Raw genomic sequence first — 20,742 nt, 5'->3', positions numbered from 1 at the left:
GGTATTATTTCTGAGGACTCTGTTCTGTTCCATTGGTCTATAACTCTGTTTTGGTAACAGTACCATGCTGTTTTGGTTACTATAGCCTTGTAGTATAGTTTGAAGTCAGGTAGCGTGATGCCTCCAGCTTTGTTCTTTTGACTTAGGATTGTTTTGGCAATGCGGGCTCTTTTCTGGTCCCATGTGAGCTTTAAAGCAATTTTTTCCAATTCTGTGAAGAAACTCATTGGTAGCTTGATGGGGATGGCATTGAATCTATAAATTACCTTGGGCAGTATGGCCATTTTCACAATATTGATTCTTCCTATCCATGAGCATGGTATGTTCTTCTATTTGTTTGTGTACTCTTTTATTTCACTGAGCAGTGGTTTGTACTTCTCCTTGAAGAAGTCCTTTACATACCTTGTAAGTTGGATTCCTAGGTATTTTATTATCTTTGAAACTATTGTGAATGGGAGTTCATTCATGATTTGGCTCTGTGTTTGTCTGTTACTGGTGTATAAGAATGCTTGTGATTTTTGCACATTAATTTTGTATCCTGAGACTTTGCTGAAGTTGCTTATCAGCTTAAGGAGATTTTGGGCTGAGACAATGGGGTTTGCTAAATATACAATCATGTCATCTGCAAACAGGGACAATTTGACTTCTTCTTTTCCTAACTGAATATGCTTGATTTCTTTCTCTTGCCTGATTGCCCTAGCCAGAACTTCCAACACTATGTTGAATAGGAGTGGTGAGAGAGGGCATCCCTGTCTTGTGCTGATTTTGAAAGGGAATGCTTCCAGGTTTTGCCCATTCAGTATGATATTGGCTGTGGATTTGTCATAAATAGCTCTTATTATTTTGAGATACGTTCCATCAATACCGAATTTATTGAGAGTTTTTAGCATGAAGGGCTGTTGAATTTTATCAAAGGCCTTTTCTGCATCTATTGAGATAATCATGTGGTTTTTGTCTTTGGTTCTGTTTATATGTTGGATTATGTTTATTGATTTGCATATGTTGAAACAGCCTTGCATCCCAGGGATGAAGCCCACTTGATCATGGTGGATAAGCTTTTTGATGTGCTGCTGTATTTTTCCAGAATTTATTGAGGATTTTTGCATCGATGTTCATCAGGGATATGGATCTAAAATTCCTTTTTTTGTTGTGTCTCTGCCAGGCTTTAGTATCAGGATGATGTTGGCCTCATAAAATGAGTTAGGGAGGATTCTCTCTTTTTCTATTGATTGGAATAGTTTCAGAAGGAATGGTACCAGCTCCCCCTTGTACCTCAGTCTTACCAGAGATTTATCAATATTATTAGATTTTTTCAAAGAATCATGTTTTAGTTTTATTAATTTTATCTATATTTTATTACCTATTTAATTGACTAGTGCCCTGAAATTCACAATCTGTTTCTTGATTATTTGTGTTTCATCTATCTTTATTTTTATAACTTCTCTTGTCAAACTCTTTGCTTATTTGTTTTCAGTGACTGCCGTTTCTTCACAAAGAGTTAAAATTTAAAATTTTCATTGAGTACCGCTTTAGTTCCATGCTACAAATTTTCACATGTGGTGTTTTTGTCATTCAGTTTTAAGTAGTTATTTTATCTTTATGATTTCCTGTTTAACCAAGTGATAATCTCATATAATTTCTTTTTTAAGTTTCAAGGCATATGGGATTTTAAGCTATTCTTTGGTTACCAATTTCTAATTTTAATGCATTATTACCAGAGAACGTAGTTTGTACTATTTTGTTGGAATATATTGAAGCTTCTTTTGTTATCTAGTTGCAATGGAAACTGTGACAGTCTTTCTAGAAAGTTTCTTCAGGGATGACTTGCCTATATTCCAGTGTCCAGAAGCATTGTTGCTGATTGCTCCCAGCTTGTCCCTCACAGGAAATAATCCTCAGATGCAAGGAAATGCCTATTTCAAGGATCTCTCCCTTCCCTGGTTCAGCCTGTAGCCAGTGACTACAGACAGTGACATGCAAAGTCCCTTTCTCTCAGTTTGGAAAATCTTGGAAGAGCCCTCATTAGGATTGGTTGAGCTTCACTAGCAATATTTTGTGTGGCAGGTTCCCTCTCTGCCTGAAACTAGTGTGTTCACATATGTACAAGTATATCTCCTAAAAGCACATCCTCAAGAATATTCTGCCTATTGCTCTCCATCTTAGATTCTGTTTCCAGAGAAATGTTAGTGACTGGAGCATGCATGTTAAAGAGAATGTGTATTCTGTGTTTGTTGGTGTAAAATGTTATAGGCATCTTTTATATTGCTCTGCCTATTTTTTTTACCTTGATTTATTATTTTCTGACAGGAGGTATTAAAATCTTTTGTCTACAATTATTATTTTGTCAGTTTTCTCATTATTATACAGATTTTACTTTGTATATTTTGAGACTATATTGTTAACTGCATATGTACTCTGGAACTTTAACTATTCTTGATAATATTCAGTATGTTGTAATTTTCTTTGATGCTTTCACATTTTTGTGCCTGAATTTCTTTTTCTGTCTAACATTACACTTTTACCTAATTTCATTTAGCTGCTCTTTGTCTGCTACAGCTTTATATCATCTTTCATATTCAAACATTCCATGTGCTGCAGCTCTAAATATGAGAGAAGATTAATGAAATGCAAAGACTGGCTCAACAGTTAAAATAAATGGGTTTGTCCTATAATAAAGGGAAGAGTGAATCAGAGTAGAAGTGAGCCAGGGATAGATATCTATTGTTTTTCCTCCAGGTGTGTCAACAACCTAGGTGAACAATTTCTTATTCCGTTTCTCCAATGAAACAGTAAAGGCAGAGCCTCACTACCCACAGATTATAGGATAATACTCAGCCATCTATGAAGAGCCAATAGCAATGAACACAGGCCAAACTGGACATTATTGAGAGTGAATATTAAAACTTTAGTTTATAGTAACCTTGGTACAACTGGTATAAACTATGCCTGACATAAGGAAATTGGTGTATATGATCACCCTGATTCTCCCTTTATCTTCCACCTCCATCCTATCTGAAACGTAATTACAACAATGTTTTTGAGGAAGAAATCCAAAAAGATGAAACAAAAGAGAAAGTCCAAAATACTCTTCCCAGTTGTAGAGATTTTTTCTCAATTTAAAAACAAAACAACAAAATACCCCAAGTATATACCACTCAATATATTGAATGAAAAATTAATAAACCACAATGCCTATCTAGACATATCCCAGCAATATATCTGAATTAGATGAATAAAGAAAAAAATCTTTCAAATATCTATGCAGGAAAAAGTTCATCTACAAATAAGAACCATGCTAGCCTCAGACCCCAACAACTTAAGATACATAGTTTCAGAAAACAATGGAATAATTTATAGAGAATTTGAGAAGTGAAATGATATGATATTTACAGGGTATAGTTAAGAAACTTAGTTCTTAAATATTAATGACAGAAGAAAGACATTCTAAACATACAGGAGCTAAGAATATGCCACTCAACTTAGACCAACAAAAGCTGAAGTCAAAATAAGAAACCACAAGAGAGAAATTGCTAGAAGAAAAACAGCCTAGAAGACATTCCTGTGGGACTCTAAAATATATGATATCCAAATCACCAGAACAGCACTGATACCAGTGAGTACCAAACCAGATTAACCTCAACACAGCATTTTGCCTGCAAAAAAGTGATGTGTTTAGAATTCCTTTCACAGTGACACCAAAATTAAGCTTCAAATAAACAATCTCATGATTGTCATACTCTTCAATGGCAGTAATACTTTAAGGCCGCAAAAACAGGTCTTCTACAAAAGCCATTATTTCAAGTAGATTTACCAACAAGTTCAAAAGTCCACTAAATATGATTGTAGCTTCTGTATTGAAAAACATAGGTTATCCTTTAACAACAACTACCACCACCACAACAACAAAAACTACAAAGAAATATGCCAACATGTTGGTGTAACTTTCCTTGGTTGTTTAGAAACAATTGATGGTTTTCTTTAGAATAATACTTTAAACAAAGTATTACTTCGTAAATAAAAAATAAACTTTATATGAAAACCAAATGTTCAAATCTAGATCTCCCCAAAAAACATAAATTATTATTATAAACTCAGGTCACCATTCCCCTCATGCCTGTCTTATCCTCCTGAACTATATTTCTAGAAATTATTTTTATCTATTGAAAAAGCAAAAATGTCACTCCAGACAACAGAAGACGACAGAATACACAGAGTGGAAGGAATTTGGAGATGTTTTAGTTCAGTGGTACAAAACCAGGGCTGATTTTGCCCCAGTGATATCTGGCAATGGTTGTCACAATTGGAAAAGGGGTTGCTACTGTCATTTACTGAGTAGAGGCTGGGGATGCTGCTAAGCATACCTCAATGCACAATACCTGCCCAATAACCAAGAATTATCCACCTCTCAATGTCAAAAAATACCAAGTTTCAGAAAACCTGATAAAATTCAATTCCCAAGATGCATAAATCAATGAGAATATACTTAACACTACTGGCTATACGTTTTAAAATGGTTAAGATGGTAAATTTCATGTTGCTATTTTAAAAATAAATTATGGTAAAAAGATTTTAAAAAATAGGGTCGAAGAGATTGCAACTCTTTTCCAACATTGAACAATTATTATGTGACAAAGAGTAAGCAACAGTGACACAGTTAGTACATGGCAAAAATATAAAATTATATGATTAAGAATTTGTTTTTATTCTAGAAGCAGAGAAATGGTGGAGATGAGACTCCAACTCCTTCATATGGACAATTTGTATGTCTTCCTTGGGCAAGGGCCTAGACAATTCCCAGACTGTGCAGATGCAAGTTTCTCCTGCTGTGCATGTGTCAATCAGCCTGCCATATAGGCCCCTGAAGTCCATCAAGGTCGTTGTTTCTGCTTAAAAGAAATTACGAAAGGATAGATTACTATTCCTCCATAGTTTACGAGGAACTAAGAAAGGGTGCAGATTTTTAAATCTCTGCCAGATGTGGTTTAATAATATCATCACTCACTCTTTGAGAAGACTGAATTCTATCTGCAGTCAGCCAAGTCATCACCCCTAAAAGTTTATGGTTTCATTAATTTTCTTTATGTGGATGTAGACAAGACCAAAAGTCTCAACCCCCAACTATTTATAAGCGCATTTTCTTCAGGCCTTTAGACATAGGCAGATAAAACTGAGTTAAAGCTACTTTGGGGCAGGGCACTATTTGAATTTTAATATTCCTGTGCTAAAGTCAAATTATACAGTCTCTGAATAAGAACTATTAATTTTGAATCATGTTGTATTTGCTTAGGAAATATTGGGTCTGTGAGGTAGGAGCAAATTGTGCAAATATACCCATAGAGAGGAGTCAATTTATGAGTGTTCTAATGAGAAAATAAACTAATATTATTAAGAGGAAGCCTTGATTAGGTCCAGGAAAATAACACTGAGCCCTAAATACAAAAGTAAAGCAAGAAATAGGAGGAGCAGCTAATAAAGTGAGATACTGAAAATTTCAAGAGCAAGACAAAGTGAAGTTTAGATTTAAAATGGTAGGTATGCTGAGAATTCTTTTGCTCTCTTTTTTATGGTGCCTTTCCTATGTTATTGAGAAAGAAAAAAACTTTCTAAAGGGGCAGTACAGAGCTCAATAATTAAGATTCAATTTCGGTTTGAACAAAAATGTTAAATTCCATAATTTGAGAAAGATTTTTTTTTTGTTTTTTTGTTTTTTTTTTTTTGTTTTTTTTTTTTTGCTTTTTTTTTTTGTTGTTGTTGTTTGTTACAAAACCCAAAACAAGGGAACTCAGTAGTGGAACAAGGATCTGGCAATACATCTAAGACTCTATAAGGTAGCAGATTTGCCATCAGTGGCCATAGAATGGAGTTAGTGTGAGACAAGAGACACAGATTCTGGAGTGAGCAAAGATGGCTCACATATTCAAGTGACTCAACTGCTTTTAATTTTCTGGTTATGCAAGCATGAGTCGATATAAATGACAAATTTGGGAGAGTGGATGAAATGCTGAATGGGAAGCTTTGGGTTGTTTTTAATTCATAAAATTTAAGCAGTGTAGTTCTACATAAAAGGAGTAGTGAGTTTAGAGAGGCATAGTAGAAGAATGTGTGTGTGTTAGAACATAACAGATCTGGGTTTCAATTCTAGTATTTCTACCTAGTAGTTTCTTACTCCTTCTTTATCTTCATATTTCTCATCTAGGTAATGGAGAAATTGATATAAATCTCCTCCATTAGTTGTATAAATTAGCTACTTAATGAGTGCCTAGCCCATGTAGTATCTCAATGAGTAAATTCTTTTGTTATTGTTATCTATCATTAAAGTTCACTGTATCCTATTTAATGCTCAGGGTTCATAGACTAAGTTTCCAATCTTATATATACCCTGACACATACACCTCACTATGTTTCTTCAGTATTTCCCTAAATTAGATATGAATCATAATATGTTTGTCTGTACTTTATCAGTTTTCCTTTTGCATAATGCATTTTCTAATTTAGGGAACATTTACCCTAAGTATTCAATTCATCCCTCTCCTTAACTATGCTTTTTTATTATTTAACATTTTTTTCATCAAATTTTATTTTACGTTCCAGGGTACATGTAAAGGATGTGCAGGTTTGTTACATAGGTCAACATGTGCCATATGATTTGCTGCACAGATCAACCCTTCACCTATGTATTAAATCCAGCATTCATTAACTATTTTTCCTGATGCTCTCCCTCCCCCACTCCCAACGACAGTACCCAGTGTATGTTGTTCCCCACCATGTATCCATGTGTTCTCATCATTCAGCTCCCACTTATAAGTGAGAACATGCAGTGTTTGGCTTTATTTTCCTGGGTTAGTTTGCTGAGGTTAATGACTTCCAGCTTCATCCATATCCCTGCAAAGGACATCAGCTCATTCCTTTTTATGGCTGCATAGTATTCCATGGTGTATACATACCACATTTTCTTTATCCAGTGTGTCATTAATGGACATTTAGGTTGATTCCACATCTTTGCTATTATGAATAGTGCTGCAATGAACATATACATGCATGTATCTTTATATACATATATGCATGCACTTATACACCCAGTAATGAGATTGCTGGGTCAAACAGTATTTTTACTCCTAGGTCTTTGAGGAATGACCACACTGTCCTCCACAATGGTTGAGCTAATTTATACTCCCACCAAGAGTAAAAAAGCATCCTTTTTCTTTTCTTTTTTTTTTTTTTTTTTTTTTTTTTTTTTTTTTTTTTTTGAGACGGAGTCTCGCTGTGTCACCCAGGCTGGAGTGCAGTGGTGCGATCTCGGCTCACTGCAAGCTCCGCCTCCCGGGTTTACGCCATTCTCCTGCCTCAGCCTCCGAGTAGCTGGGACTACAGGCACCCGCCACCACGCCCGGCTAGTTTTTTGTATTTTTAGTAGAGACGGGGTTTCACCATGTTAGCCAGGATGGTCTCGATCTCCTGACTTCGTGATCCACCCGCCTCGGCCTCCCAAAGTACTGGGATTACAGGCTTGAGCCACCGCGCCCGGCCTAGCATTCCTTTTTCTTTGCAACCTTGCCAGCATCTGTTATTTCTTGACTTTTTAATAATCACCATTCTGACTGACATGAGATGGTATCTCATTGTGGATTTGAATTGCATTTCTCTAATTATCAGTGATGTTGAGCTTTTTCTCATATGTTTGTTGGCTGTATAAATGTCTTCTTTTAAGACCTCTCTGTTCATATCCTTTGCCCACTATTTAATGGGGTTGTTTTTTTTTTTTGTGTGTGTGTGTGTGTGTGTGTGTGTGTGTGTAAATCTGTTTAAGTTCCCTGTAGACTCTGGATATTAGACCTTTGTCAGATAGATAGATTACATAAATTTTCTCTCCTTCTGTAGGTTGTTTGTTCACTCTGATGATAGTTTCTTTTGCTGTGCAGAAGCCCTTTAGTTTAATTAGATCCCAACTGTCAACTTTTTATTTTATTGCAATTGTTTTTGGTGTTTTGGTCATGGAATTTTTGCCTGTGCCTGTGTCCTTAATGGTATCTCCTAGATTTTCTTCTAGTGTTTCTAGACTTTTGGGTTTCACATTTAAGTCTTTAATCTATCTAGAGTTATTTTTTATATAAAATGTAAGGAAGGTATCCAGTTTCAATTTTCTGCATATGGCTAGCCAGTTCTCCCAGCACCATTTATTATATAGGGAATCTGTTCCCCATTGCTCATTGTCAGGTTTGCTGAAGATCAGATGGTTGTAGGTGTGCAGTCCTATTTCTGAATTATCTATTCTGTTCCTTTGGTCTATGTGTCTGTTTTTGTAATGGTACCAGACTGTTTTGGTTATTGTAGCTTTGTAGCATATTTTGAAATTGGGTAGTGTGACACCTTCAGCTTCATTCTTTTTGCTTGGGATTGTCTTGGCTATGTGGGATCTTTTGTGGTTCCATATGAATTTTAAAATAGTTTTTTTTTTTCTAATTCTGTGAAGAATGTCAGTGGTGGCTTAATGGGAATAGCATTGAATCTATAAATTACTTTGGGCAGTATGGCCACTTTCACGATATTGATTCTTCTATTCACCACCATGGAATATTTTTCCATTTGTCTTCTCTGATTTCCTTGAGCAGTGGTTTGCTGTTCTACTTGAAGAGGTTCTTCACTTTCTTTGTTAACTGTATTCCTAGGTATTTTATTCTCTTTGTAGCAATTGTAAATGGGAGTTAATTCATGATTTGGCTCTCTGCATACCTGTTGGTGGTGTATAGGAAATTTTTGCACATTGATTTTGTATCCTGATACTTTCTTGAAGTCGCTTATCAGCTTAAGAAGCTTTTGGGTTGAGATGATGGGGTTTTCTAGATATAGAAGTACATCATCTGCAAACAAAGGTAAATTGGCGTTTTCTCTTCCTGTTTGAATACGCTTTATTTCTTTCCGTTGCCTGATTGCCCTGGGCAGAACTTCAAATACTGTATTGAACAGGAGTGGTGAGAGAGTGCATCCTTGCCTTTTGCCAGTTTTCAAGGAGAATACTTCCAGCTTTTGCCCATTCAGTGTGATATTCTCTGTGGGTTTGTTGTATATGGCTCTTACTATTTTGAGGTATGCTCCATCGATACCTAATTTACTGAGAATTTTTAACATGAAGGGATGTTGAATTTTATCGAAGGCCTTTTCTGCACCTATTGATATAATCATGTGGTTTTATCTTTAGTTCTATTTATGTGATGAATTACATTTATTGATTTGTGTATCTTGAACCAACCTTGCATGCTGGGGGTGAAGCCAGTTTGACCATGGAGAATAAGCTTTTTGATGGGCTACTGGATTCAGTTTGCCAGTATCTTATTAAGGATTTTTACATCAATGTTCATCAGGAATATTGGTCTAAAGTTCCTTTTTTGTTGTATCTCCATCAGGCTTTGATATGAGAATGATGCTGGCCTCACAGAGTTACAGAGGAGTCTCTCCTTTTCAATTGTTTGGAATAGTTTCAGCAGGAAAGCTTTCAGCTCCTCTTTGTACCTCTAGTAGAATTCGGCTATAAATCTGTCTGGTCCTGGGGTTTTTTTGGTTGGGAGGCTATTTGTTACTGCCTCAATTTCAGCACTTGTTATTGGTCTGTTTAGGGATTCAACTTCTTTCTGGCTCAGTCTTGGGAGGGTGTATGTGTCTAGAAATTTATCAATTTCTTCTAGATTTTCTAGTTTATTTGCATAGTGGGGTTTATAGTATTTTCTGATGGTTGTTTGTATTTCTGTGGGGTCAATGGTGATATCCCTCTTATCATTTCTGATTGTATGTGTTTGATTCTTCTCTCCTTTCTTTATTAGACTGGCTAGTGGTCAATCTATTTTATTAATTATTTCAGAAATCCAGCTCTTGGATTTTTTGATATTTTGAAGGGTTTTTCATGTCTCCATTTTCTTCAGTTCCACTCTGATCTTCAATTCCACTCTGATCTGGGTATTTCTTGTCTTCTGCTAGCTTTGGGGTTTGTTTGCTCTTGGCTCTCTAGTTCTTTTAGTTGTGATGTCAAATTGTCCATTTGAGATCTTTCTAGCTTTTTGGTGTGGGCATTTAGTGCTATAAATGTCCTTCTTAACACTGCTTTTAGCTGTGCCCCAGAGATTCTGGCATGTTGTCTCTTTGTTCTCCTTAGTTTCAAATAACTTCTTGATTTCTGCCTCAATTTCATTATTTACGCAAGAGTCAGGAGCAGGTTGTTCAATTTTCCATGTAGTTGCTTGGTTTTAGGTGTGTTTCTTAATCTTGAGTTCTAATTTGATCGCACTGTGATCTGAAATACTGTTTGTTATAATTCCAGGGGTTTTTTTTGTTTTTGTTTTTGTTTTTTGCATTTGCTGAGGAGTGTTTTACTTCCAATTATGCGATCAATCTTAGAGTAAGTGTCATGTGGTGATGAGAAAAATGTATATTCTATTGTTTTTGGGTGGAGAATTCTGTAGATATCTATCAGGTCCACTTGATCCAGAGCTGAGTTCAGGTTCTGAATATCTTTGTTAATTTTCTGTCTTGATGATTTGTCTAATATTGTCAGCGGGGTATTAAAGTCTCCCACTATTACTGTGTGGGAGTCAAAATCTTTTTGTAAATTTCTAAGAACATGCTTCATGAATCTGGGTCCTCCTATATTGGTTGCATATATATTTAGAAGAGTTAGCTCTTCTTGGTGAATGGCACCCTTTACAATTATGTAATCTCCTTTTTTGTCTTTTTTGGTTTTTGTTGGTTTGTAGTCTGTTTTATCAGATACTAGGATTGCAACCCCTGAATTTTCCTGTTTTCCATTTGCTTAGTAAATTTTCCTCCATGCCTTTATTTTGAGCCTACATGTGTCTTTGTATGTGAGATGTGTCTCTTACCACACACCAATGGATCTGGACTCTTTATTCAGCTTGCCATTCTGTGTCTTTTAATTAAGGCATTTAGCCCATTTATATTTAAGATTAATATTTTTAAGTGTGAATTTGATCCTGTCATCATGATGCTAGCTGGCTATTTTGCAGAATTGTTTATGGAGTTGCTTCATAGTGTCACTGGTCTGAGTACTTCAGTGTGTTTTTGTAGAGGCTACTAAGTTTTTCCTTTTCATAATTAGTGTTTCCTTCAGGGGCTCTTGCAAGGCAGGTCTGGTGGTGACAAATTCCCTCTGCATTTGCTTTTCCAAAAAGGATTTTATTTCCCCTTAGCTTATGAAGTTTAATTTGGCCACATATTAAATTCTGGGTTGGAAATTCGATTTTCTTCAAGAATGCTGACTCTTGGCCCCCAATCTTTTCTTGTTCTTAGGGTTTCTGCTGAGAGATCTGCTGTTAGCTGATGGGCTTACCTTTACAGGTGACCTGGCCTTTCTCTCTGACTGCACTTAATATTTGTTATTGCATTTCAACATTGGATAATCTGATGATTATGTGTCTTGGGGTTGTTCTTCTCATGGAGTATGTTACTGGGGTTCTCTGTATTTCCTGAATTTGAATGTTGACCTGTCTTGCTAGGTTGGGGAAGTTCTCCTAGATGATATCCTGAAGTATGTTTTCCAACATGGTTCCATTCTTCCTGTCTCTTTTACGTACCCCAATAAGTGATAGATTCAGTCTTTTTACATAATCTCATAGTTCTCAAAGGTTTTGTTTGTTCCTTTTCATTACTTTTTCTCAATTATTGTCTTCCTGTCTTACTTCAGAAAGATAGTCTTTAAGTTTGAGATTCTTTCCCACACTTGGTCTATATGGTTATTGATACTTGTGATTTTACTGTGATGTTCTCATTTTGTGTTTTTCAGCTCCAGCAGGCCATTTATGTTCCTTTCTAAACTGGCAATTCTGGTAATTAGCTCCTGTAATCTTTTATCATGATTCTTAGATTCTTTGCATTGGGTTAGAATATGTTCCTTTAGCTCAGTGAATTTTGCTATTGCCCACCTTCTGAAGCCTACTTCTGTCAATTCATCCATCTCAGCCTCCACCCAGTTCTGTGTCCTTGCTGGCAAGGTGTTATGATCAGTTAGAAGAGAAGAGGCACTCTGGCATTTTAGAGTTGTCAGCATTTTTGGATTGATTCTTTCTCATCTTTGTGGGCTTATCTATTTTTGGTTATTGAGGTTGCTGACCTTTGAATGGGGTTTTTGTGGGTTCTTCTTTTGTTGATCTTGCTGTTGTTGTTTTCTCTTTGTCTTTCTTTTAAGAGTGAGGCCTCTCTTCCATAGTGCTGCTACAGATTGCTGAGGGTCCACTCCAGATTTTAGTTGCCTTAGACTTTCCCACATCTGGAGGTCTCACTGGTGAAGGCTGCAAAACAGCCTGCTCCTTTCTTGGGAGCTCTGTTCCAGGGGAGCACTGACCTGATGCCAATCCAAATGTTCCTGTAGGAGGTGTCTGGAGACACCAGTCAGGAGAAACAGGATCAGGAACTCACTTAAAGAAGCAGTCTGGCTGACCCTTGCCAAAGTGGGTGTGCTGCGCTGGCAGGAACCCTCCTCATCCAGATTTCTGGGACATTCCAGAGTCAGCAGGCAGGAAAGGCCGCCAGCTGATCTGCAGATATGCTGGCCACTCATCCCCCTGGTGGCTCTGTCTCAGGAAGAGATCAGAATTCCGTTCGTAAAACCCAAGCTGGTGTTGCTGACATTATTACAGGGAGGACCTGCCCAGTGAGGAGGGATGCATCAGGGTCCCACTTAAAGAGGCAGTCTGGCCACCATCTGTCACAACAGCTGTGCTGTGCTGTGTTGTGGGGAATTTCTCCCTGTCTGGAACAGCTAGACTCCCCAGAGCTGGCAGGCCAAAATTGTGAACTGGAGCCACAGAGGCAGCAGCTGCTTATCCCCCCAGGAACTCAGTTATATCAAGCAGTCTCCAGTCTGGTGCTTCCGGCCGGCTGATATTCCAAGTCAGTGGGTCATAACTTGTGAGGTGCTGTGGGAGTGGCGCCCGTAGAAGGACACTGCTTGTTTCCCTAGCTTCAGTCCCTTCCTAGGGGAATGAAGAGAGGATCTACTGTCTCACTATTATTCCCGGGGCTGGGGAATGCAAACCTCCTGGGACTTTGTGCGGGCCTGAGTGGCTGCTGAGACTCCACACAGCTCTGTGCTGCAGACCCAAGACCCCGGTGGCGTGAGCTCATGAGAGGGTCTCCTGATCTGCGGGTTGTACAAATTGGTGGCAAAGCATGTATTCCTGGGCAGGGTCACACAATTACTCACCACCTCCCTTAGCTGGGTGTAGGGGCCCCTCTGGTACCGTGTTGCTCCTGGGTGGGCCATCACTCCACCCTGCTTTTCATCACTCTCCATGGATCATACCGATCATCTAGTCAGTTCCAGTGCTAGAACCTGGATACCTCAGTTAAAAATGTAGAATTCACTAATGTTTTTGTTCTCCATGACAGCCAGGCAGACCACAGCTGCCTCTCTTAGGCCATCGTGGCTACCCACCACTATGCTTTTATTTCTGTCCTCTTTGGTTCACTACAGTCACAAAAAGTCTAAAGATGATAACCTTCCAAGTGAGACAGAAACTAAAAGTAAGTAAAGTAACCATACATTCCAGTTTACCTGAAACTGTATCCATGGATGTGTCTGGCCTCCTACATTGTTAAACATTTGTCCATATTTTTATGAAGTTTTATTATTAACAAGTGTATTAAAGAATGCTGAAATAGGTTTAGTAGACCTTTGCTTTGTGCTCCCAGCATCTGCCGAGGTTTCTCCCTGTAGTGTATGAGACAGATGGGCAGTTAACAGAATTCTCACTGTAATAGGAGAATAAATCTCAAATACGACCTGTGAAGACCCCTCTCTGGTTCTTTCTTAAATTTTTCAAGGAGTTCCATTTCAAGAACACTATATGGGATACTCATTCATAAAACAAAGTGACCTCAGACAGAAGCAGCCTGGGAGAACTAACTCTTCAGTTTGAGGTAGTAGTGGATTACTTTTTGGTTCTGTTATGCCTGCCACTAGATGAGTTAGCCAATTTTACTGTACTATGGCATTCAAAATGTTTATGTCCACCAGATCAACAGTTGGTAGGGTTAGTACAAATCAATAAATATTATAACTGGATTATACATGAAACCTGTGTGTGAAATACAGGCTGAGAAATTCTGCCATAGATTAGATAGAGTATCCAGAATATTCTTGCTAAAATGGTTTTGTCACACATAATGTTATAATTCTAAAACTATTTTATTATTTTGTAACATTTATATTTATTTTGTAATAATCCCTTTGGCAACAATGTGTTAACAATAAAAAGATGTTTGTAAAAAATTTTAGACACAGAACTTCATTTTCTCACAAAAGTTGACTGTGTTTATATTACTTGCACAAGTTTTATGTCAATATTTACAAACCATCATGGGGGCCAGGGTGATGTTAGTGACCAGACAAAAACATAAATCTGTTGAGGTATCAATGTCACCTTCAAAAGTCAGTCAGAAAAAATGTACACAAAGATGACAACTTATCATCAGCAAATTTATGTAATGTAAGTTTGTGATATGTAAATTGTATATTATATATCACTATATGAAGCATGACTGTTCAGTTAGATTGCATTACTATTCTTCAAAATTAAATTTGCTCATGTTCAATTCCAAGTTATCTTGGACATATATGAAATTCAAGGAGTAGCTAATGCATTTGCTCCATTAGCAGAAGAATTTTACAAACAGTTTTAAATGATGAAACATTTATATCAACTTTAAATAGAAAGTCATGTAAGTTCAATAATATTTCAATAATTTTAACCCATTCATGGAATCAAAGTAAGGCATTTTGGTGTTTGTTCTCTAAAAGATGAAGGATCTGACATTACTTTTAATATTGCAAATTCAACTTAAAAGTTCAAAATTTAAAAAACATTATTGTGGTGATAATATGAATAGAAATTTTGATAGAACCATAATGTTATGATAACAAACAAGGTTTGTAGAGATTTTTAGGACAGAAATATAATTGGAATTAATTGTACTAATAATATAATTTACATGTGTCTTAAACTGTGTTATTCCACTAATTCAAATAAAAGTTGTAATTGCATAATTTACCAATGCATATGTGTGTATATACACATACACAGAAAGAAAGATGTACAAAGTGATAAACTACAACACTTTTGAGATAAATTTTATGTTAAATACAAAAATAATGCTTTAGGATGGCAGACCATAACTGCTCTCTATACTGTCCTTTATCAACAAGAGTCTTTTTAAGAACTATCTTGTAAATAAATCTGAAATCCTTAATATTATTTAGCTTTATTGTAAAAAAAAAAAAAAGTCCTCTAAAAATTGATATCTTCTAAAAAATCTTTTTTGAAAATTGTAATTAAAATATTCAACAATGAATTATCAAAATGATAAAAGAACATTATAAAAGCAAGAAACTAAACAAATCAAACAATAAGGATGCAAATTATGCACTAATATAATTTTTAGATTTTTACAATGGCACTTGGAAAGATCTTGCCTTTTGGAGAAAGTCTTTGGATAGTGATCTTAATTTCAATTGTATATATACTGTATTTATATTCTGTGCCAAGTTATAATGAAACTAGAAGTCCTACTATGTTACAATATGTAATTTCCACTAAGTATGCAAAATAATAATAGAGACCACTAATTGAATGAGTTTGTCTTATAAAAGTATGTAAAAAAGAGAAGCACTATGAATTAAGGTATAATAAGAGTACAAGGAAGACGTTTGGCTGAAACATTTATACATTTTACAAAATAAAAGTTAGAACTGACAATACACTTCATTACAATAACATGCTCTGAGCCTAACATGTATCTTTGCACAGGGTAGAGAGAATTTTTTTTCTATTAAGGGTATGATTAAAAGAGTAAGCATTAATTGAAAGTGTCAGCACTTTCAAATTTACTAGCCAGAAGATTGTAGGCAATCTTACTAAAACTTTAATAAGACTATTAAAATATACTTTTCAGATAAATATACATGACACAGTATTAAATGTAAGCAAGAAACGATTAAAGTATGTAAAAATATACTAAGAAAAATTATTATGCTTATGTAATTTTTAATGCTCAATCAACAAAATAAACGGTTGGGTTGCTGTTTATGTATTTAACATTCAAAGATCTATGTTATTTTTAACTTTTTTGCATTTTTACTTTTTTTTTTTTTTTCTGAAACAGGGTCTCACTGTTGCCCAGGTTGCAGCACGGTGGCATGATCTCAACTCACTGCAGCCTGCACCTCCCAGGTTAAAGCAATTCTCCCACCTCAGCTTCCCAAATAGCTGAACTACAGTCATGTGCCACCATACCTGCCTAATTTTTGTATTTTTTGGTAGAGACAGGGTTTCACCATGTTGGCCAGGCTAGTCTTGAACTCCTGATCTCAAGTGATCTGCCTGCCTTGGCCTCCCAAAGTGCTGGGATTACAGGTGTGAGCCACTGCACATGGCACATCTTTACTTTTGAAAATAGTTTTTAACACAATGAAAGCAATTTGGAAAGTAATATTACTTCCAAATTTCTTTGTGCTCAACACTAATTTAATTTTAATTATTTTAATATATATATAAGTTATTTATAACTTACATGTTAAATTATAACTTATAATTTATGTAATAAATATATGATTTATTATAACATAAATATGTGTTAAATATTAATAAATATATAAATTATTTTAATTATTTTAATAAATACAATTGTGTATATACACACACACACACAGAGATTGAGAGAGACAGAGCATTCTTACGTACTTTATTCTTAGAAGTGTCCTGGTCTAGACAATAAGTTACATGGTTATCCTGCCTAGGATGACTCTCTTTTTGAACACCCTCGTCTCATAAATTGGATTCAGCCAGTGGAGAAAAAAAGACCTTAATTATATAAGTATCTTATAAGGAGGAATAAGGGGAAAGAAAAGGGAAGTCATGGGGAAGGGAGTGGAGGAGAAGAAGAGATAGAGGAGAGGGAGAGAGAGAAATCAGAGCAGGAGAAGGTTTCAGCCATTAATAGTTCTGGAGTGAGGGGGGAGGCCAAAAGTCTACACCATTTTGAATATTCAACCTGATTTGTTCTTTCTTTTTAATTATTTTTAAATGTAGATGTAATTTATATATAGTCTATTACAAAAATCTGCTCTGTGTACTGCTCTGCATATTGTTCTATGAATTGGTATCTATGTATGCACCACGTGACCATTACTTAATCAATCTCCCAGAAACTTCTTTTTTGTCCATCAAAGTCAATATGACCTCCTTCTCAGACAGCCAGAGGGAGTCACTATTCTAATTTCTCCATAGAATAATTTTTCCTATTCTTGAAACTAAAAATAAAAACATATAGCTAAGTACTCTTTTGTGTACAATTTATTTTGCTGAAAATAATGTTTTTATTATTTATCCATATTGTGTTTTTTTTCTTTTGTATTACTGTGTAGTATCTCACCGTGGAAATATATCACTATTTATCCACTCTCTTGTTTATAAACATTTAGGTTGTTTTCATTTTAGGGCTATTACAATTAAGCTAATATAAACATTTCGTACACATCTTTTGGTGAACATATGAACATTTTTCTCTTAGGTATATATTTAACAATAGAATGGCTGGGTCATAGGGTAGGTGTATATTTAGTTAATTAGAAACTTCCTGAAAGTTTTTCAAATGTTAAGAGTGATTTTACTTTTAAGAGCAATAAGTACAAGTTTGTTGCTCTACACCTTTACTAATATTCAATATCGTTAGTTTTGTTTTTGTATGTCTTGTTTTAATTTTTAGCCATTATGATGGAAGAGTAGTTTTAATTTACACTTCTCTTATGAGCAATATTATTCAGCACTTTTTTCATATACTTAATGTTCATTCGAATACCTTCTTTTTGAAGTATCTTTTCAAGTCTGCTATGGGGAATGGAGATGATGTCTCTTGCTTGTTGACCTGTAGGAGTTCTATGTATTTTCAGTCTATGAGTCCCTTGTCAGATGCAAGTATTTTTAACTAAATTATAAATATTTTTCCCCAGTCTATAGTTTTCCTTTTCTCTTACTTAATGGTACTTTTTGATAAGCAGTAGTTTTTAATTTGATAAAGTTCAAGCTATCATTTCTTCTTCTTTTTTTCTTTTGATGCTGTTAAATAAAATGCATAGCAAGCTGTTGGATCAGACTGAGTCCCTGCAGTAGATCCAACAAACCACATAAACCAACATGGAGTTACCCATGCCAAAGTACCATGCCACCAAGCCAAAACTAAGTTATTTGTCTGACCTTCCGAGAAATCCAGCAAGTTAGAGATAATAACCAGATCTCCAAACAGATCAGTGTTAGTCGGCATAATAAGGAAGTCCTCTCTGCGTTAACCTTTACAAGGAAAATAACTTTAAAATGACCAATCTACTTTTTGTTCTGTTTCTGCTTGCTTAAGCCCTTTTCTGCCTATAAAACTAATGTCTACTGCTCAGCTCATTGAAACACTCATTCTATTTTCTGCTTTTTAGAATGAGTCATTACCCAGTGCTAGAATTACAAATAAAATCCAATTGGATCTTTAAACTAAATTTGCTGTAATTTTGTCTTTTGACATTGCTTAATATCTTCACCCATGCTAAGGTCACAAGGATATCCTCCTAGGTTCCCTCTCACTCTCCCATTTAGATCTATGATCTATCTTAAATTAATTTTTGTATATGATGTGAGGCAGGTGTCAAAGATCAATTTTTTTTTCCCAAGGGATATCTAGTAATTTCAGTGCTACTTATTAAAAAGACTTTTCTTTCCTCCACTGAACTGCATTAATGTCTTTGTCAGAATAATTATTTCTTTTTTAAAACAAAAGAAAGAGGTAAAAGGGCTTCATTAAACACTCATTATACAGTTCAGCACAAAACGTCCTTAATGGAGAGCAGGAAGAATTTGAGGTCAACTTAGGGTTCTAAGCAAGGTGGACCTCACATTAGCTTTGCAATCAAAAGCAGCTTCACTGATCTGTTCTTCATTTCTTTTCTCTCTGTTTCTCATTCACAATATCTATAAGGAGCGTTCAAACTGCTGTTTTAATTGTATGGATTCCTTGATCAAAACAGTTATTTCTCAATATACCTAATTACCTGGTTTCTAAATAGCCTTGACCTGAAAATCTCTTCTACCTATTCCTTGGATGGCATGAGCCTTTAGCTATAACAGAGTGTGCTTGGAAAAATTCTTATTAGGGAAACTGGAGACAACTCTTTTCCCTGGATTGCCACTGTAGGTGACCCTGGGCTGAAACTTATCGGTCCTTGTTCTTAACATCCTCATCCATCAAATGATGGTGTTAGATGTTTGATCTAAAACACCCATCAGCCCCAACATTCTAGGATTCAATAAGGGAATGAATGTTTTGCCTTGATTAATAGCTTCTGCCTCATCATCCATTAGTATGCTTGATAGCAGGGAAAAGAGTGACATACTTTTTTCTCCCACTCCTTTTATTAAACTACCCTATCCAATTAACTCCAATTAAACTTTGTAGTTTTAATTAGTTTGTCTGATGGGTTTTTAAAAAAAACTCATTAATGTAAATCTTTGCCCTTCCCTTTATAGGCTTCGCAGCTGTCATGCTCCTTTTAATTTGAGCCCCTCTCACCCTTTTGTGCCACCTTTGATTCATTATTCTTTGTTCTTGTGTATTGATTATGTCTTTTTTCTCCTTCTCCTGATAGTGATAATACCTTGCTTAAACAACATTTTAGAAGGAGAGTCACAAAGATTTTGAATTACCTAGAAATGATTTAATTCAGGAGAGTTAAGTATTGTTAAGGGGATTCTAGCCAGTAGAAATATGTCAGCATCCCAGACATGTTTTTGACACTATTCAGATGTATATCATACATCACCCTCCCATGACCTACTGCAGCTGACACCTAAAGCATAACATTCCTGAGGAGAAGAAGGAAAACCCTCATATCCAAATATACTTCCCACAGTGGCACATGTTCACTAATGTTGATTTTGTAGGCAATACATTTAATTATATTTATTTTGTTATACTTTTGTACATCAAAATCAATTTAATAGGAATCTAATATTCATGAGGACAAAGTTTTTGCCTGTTTTTAAAACTTTCAGCATGTCAAATAATGCTAGAAAATAATGGATAGTAAATACTTGTTGAATGAATGAGTTTATAAGTTTAAAACTAAACCAAATAAATTTATTTAATTGTATATTATTTAAAATATTAATATGCTATTTTACTTCAGAATTCTTCTCTATTACTGAAGTTTTATTATTAAAACAACATATCTTGAGCATAAACTATGCACCAACTGTTATACTAAGTTTTAATGGGCATTTAATTATCTACTACTCAAAACAATTTTATGAGAGAATTGCTATTATTAACTTTTAAATTATTAAATTCAGGGTTAGAAAATAATAAATAACTTACTAAGGTGTTAGAATTAGTAAGCAACAGAATCAGAATTATAGCTCAATTGCAAACAACCTCAGAGAAAAATTTAGACATTGAGAAAAGAAGAAAAAAAAATCATCATAACACAATGATAATAGTATCATTATTCTGCATTTGTTCGCATAAATTTTTGGTTTCAGATAATGGTATCAGATTATATGTTTAAAAACTGTTCAAATCATTACACCAAGTGGAGTCTTGTTATAACTAGCATCTTAATGGTTGCATATATCATTAATCATTTATCTTTTCAGAACCCCATGAAATGAACTAACTTGGGGAATAATCCTTATTCCTGTTAGG

General features: G+C 35.3%; 1 long non-coding RNA gene across 1 annotated transcript in view; it reads right to left on the bottom strand.

The window, feature by feature from the left end:
- The window catches only part of LOC126934721 (uncharacterized), a 90,174-nt gene that overhangs the window by 12,832 nt on the left and 56,600 nt on the right, over window positions 1-20,742 (bottom strand). The gene's annotated exons all lie outside the window — the stretch shown is intronic.

The sequence above is a fragment of the Macaca thibetana genome, chromosome 14, assembly GCF_024542745.1.
Source record: "Macaca thibetana thibetana isolate TM-01 chromosome 14, ASM2454274v1, whole genome shotgun sequence".
Lineage (NCBI taxonomy): Eukaryota > Metazoa > Chordata > Mammalia > Primates > Cercopithecidae > Macaca > Macaca thibetana.
The sequence above is the reverse complement of the archived record's forward strand: the minus strand, read 5'-3'. Positions and strand labels throughout refer to the sequence as shown.